The sequence below is a fragment of the Varanus komodoensis genome, unplaced genomic scaffold, assembly GCF_004798865.1.
Source record: "Varanus komodoensis strain SLA01 unplaced genomic scaffold, ASM479886v1 scaffold18_3, whole genome shotgun sequence".
Classification (NCBI taxonomy): domain Eukaryota; kingdom Metazoa; phylum Chordata; class Lepidosauria; order Squamata; family Varanidae; genus Varanus; species Varanus komodoensis.
The window spans coordinates 11089614-11092817 of record NW_025335549.1 but is presented as its reverse complement, the minus strand read 5'-3'; the positions used below and the strand labels follow the sequence as shown (position 1 = coordinate 11092817).

Here is a 3204-nt window from a genome sequence, read left to right as displayed (position 1 = left end):
TCTGCAGAACTGGGTTACCTTAAATTTTCACCGTTAATTTCAGATTTGTGCAAAATATAGGCCTCCACGCAATTTGCACAAATTCACGCAGTTGTGACAATTTGCACCTACTAACACAAATTGCAGAGTGGAGGCTGTAGTTTTGCACAAATTTCCACAGGTTTAAAAAGTTACACAAGTTGTGATCTGCTTGAAAAAACAGAAGTTGTGTTAAATCAAGTTGCCACCAGTACAGTACAGCAACTTTGAGTGACAAAGTCATTCAGCATATTTTGCATTATGTTTTTCCCTAGCATGGATCCTTTTAGGTGATGGAAGGAGGCAAAGACACCTCTGAGCTAATATACTTCGTTGCAAAACAGGGAGGGAAAGGACACTTGAAGAAGGAAGAATGCAGAGAAGGGCTTTTGTAAACAGGATGTTGGTTGTATTCCCATCTACAGCTTGTACTCACAAAATAACAAATGAAACCCACAGGAAAGGCCAACTTTTTGAATTAGGAGGGACTTAAGCTTGCTATAAATATCTAACTCAATACTTGTATGTTTGCAGGAGTCCAGTTCAAGAAGCGCCACCCTTCATTGCAAGGAGGTAAGTGAGAAGTGAGACAGCTCCAGAAATTATGCCGAAGGATGGAAATCAGTGCTGTAGAGCCGCCTTCTCTGTGGGACTGCTGCACAAGGATTAGAACAGAGAGAGGTTGGCTGCTGTTTTCAGACTGGAAATAAGAAAAGGATATTCTATGCCAAAATAAGCTGAAAGGCGGAGAAACAGTGGACATGGTCAGAAAATGCCGATCCTTGCTACTTCCTAGGGAATGTGAGCAGAAGGAGCTATGGCGTTCATGGGGATTCCCGTGGCAGCTGGGTGGCCCCTCTGGGAACAGAATGCTGGGCAGGGGGTTATATAGTTATATAGCATGCCTGTTTTGGAGGCAAGGGAGGGCTGGAGGAAGCCCAAAATCCAGGCTGTCTGTCAGAGCCAGGATAAACCTCTCAGCCAGAAAATAAGGTGGGTGAAAAGAAGATGGACCGGGCGACTGATGCATGGAGTTTTTGTGTTCCGGAAAGGGCTGACATTGAGGATGACCTGGCCCCGCGCTCCAGAAGTCAGACAGTGCCTGCCTCGGCATGGTCCAGCAGTCATAGGAAGAGGTAAGAGCCCTTTATTATGATTATTCCACAGTAGCCATTAATGTATACAACACCTAAAATATCATTATATACTTTTCACTTGCAAAGTACCTAGCATCTTCAAGCACGGTGCAAAGAGTGTAGGATAAGACAGACTGGCGGTCTAATATTGGGGGAAGAGCCCCTCCAGATGTGCTGGACTACATGTCCCATAACCCTAGACCAGGTCGTGTTGTCTAGAGCTAAGGGGAGAGGCAGCCCAACAATATTTAGGAGGCCGTGTGCCCCCCAGACAGGGAGATCTGCCTCAGGACTGCAGCAGCCGTGGAAAAGGTTCAATTCCCCCTCCATGCCTTGTGGCCTTCCAGGTGCTTTGGCACTGCAACCCCCATCAGCCCCAGCCGACACAGCCAATGGTGAGGAATCATGGGTCAACCACACTGGAGATGTTCCAAAGGCAAATCCCAGCGGACTACTGCAAGCTTCCAGTTTTGCTGGGGGTACCAGAGCCCCCGAGCTAAACCACCACATTTTCTTTGTTTTCCAGCAGCGCCAATGGGGAGGGAAGTGGTGCATCTGGAATTCCTTGGAATGAGTCAAGGATGGCTGATCCTGCTTCCAGTGCCAGGTGAGTCCTGCCCAAGCTGATTTTTTCCCCTTTCCATATTATGGTAGCCCATGAGAATCACACTAGCTTTCACCAAAGCCGACCTGTTTTCACTTGTGTATGTTCACTATTCTGCTATACCACAGTGCCACCTAGGGGTGCAACAACAGGAAGGGAAAAAACAGGAAAGGAAATGTTCTTGTGTTATGTGATGAAACTGAAAGAAGATTTGCTTATTAGCAGCTAAGTAACAGTCTCACCTAGAAAAGAAGCAAGTCACTCCAGTATCAGACTTCAGCTTTCTTTTTCTGTCTTAATCCCTTTCAGCTTGGTGGCCAGGGTCTATTTGGAGAAGGGGAATCCTAAAAGGCTGCATGATGACCCTTGGGGGGACCTATTGTTTCCACGCCCTTGCCCTATCCAATGTGCCCAACTATAATCCCAGATGTTTATGTTTTATGTTACTCTTCTAGAAACATGCCAGATCCGGAGAAGCATAAGATGACTTCCTGGGATAAATCTGCTCTGAAGTTTCCAGCATCTCCTTCAAACAGAAGGTAAAATCCTGGTGACCCCAGTTCACTCATGATACGTACTTCACTCATGATACTGTCCGCACTGCTGGCTTTGCTGGGGGAAAGGAGCAGGAAGGGATAAAGTCATACTGTCTCACTTTTCCTGCTTTCATTTCCACAGTGAGCAAGACGAAATCGACCCCCAAGCCACACTGAGTACTGAAACACGAAGTACCTTTTTTTCTGAGGACAGGTAAACATGCTTGTGGCACCTTGAAGATGGATATACAAAGCTCTGGGAAACAGATTGAGAGCCAGGGGTCTGTATCTGTAAATGCCCTTGCTCTGAGTTAATAGAAAAATAACTGGGGAGAGAAAGGAAGTCCCAACACATAAATAAGCAAATAACCAGATGCTTGGTTGCCATCCTTAGCTGGGAAACCAGGAGGCCAAACGATGGAACAGCAGCTCAGGTTCCTCACATGGTTCTCTCCCCAGAGGCAAGCCAAAAGAGGGAAGAACAGATTCTCATCTCTCTCTCCCCCTACCTCCTTTTTATTTATTTATTTTAAAATTTAATAATTGTAATAGTTACAGTCCCTTTGATTTATTTTATTGGTTTATATTATCTTATTGTACTGTTTTATTGATTGTTTTTATTTGCCATAAGCCGTATTGTCATAAAGAACGGCAGATAAATGTTTTAAATAAAATAATAAATAAAATAAAGACATCATAAAATGGTGCTAGAAATGTGAAAACATTTTTAAAAGACTTCAGTGACTAAGAGGAATTGAGGAGCACCTTCGCTCCCGCCGCCATGCTCTCTTTAGAGATGTCAGTGCCTCAGTGTGGACGGCCATTGTGAACTGGTGCTGAAAAGGCAGGATTGGTGCCAGAGGTCTATCAGAGGAGGGAGAGTTTCCTACTTCAGGGGTTGCCACCAAAA

The 3204-nt window shown here is 45.1% G+C and overlaps 1 long non-coding RNA gene across 1 annotated transcript; it reads left to right on the top strand.

The window, feature by feature from the left end:
• The first annotated feature begins 1114 nt into the window (after positions 1-1114).
• LOC123021947 lies at positions 1115-2483 on the top strand. Its single transcript, XR_006414430.1, has 4 exons — positions 1115-1154; positions 1681-1761; positions 2214-2297; positions 2437-2483. It is a non-coding gene; the product is annotated as an uncharacterized LOC123021947 (long non-coding RNA).
• The last annotated feature ends 721 nt before the right edge of the window (positions 2484-3204 follow it).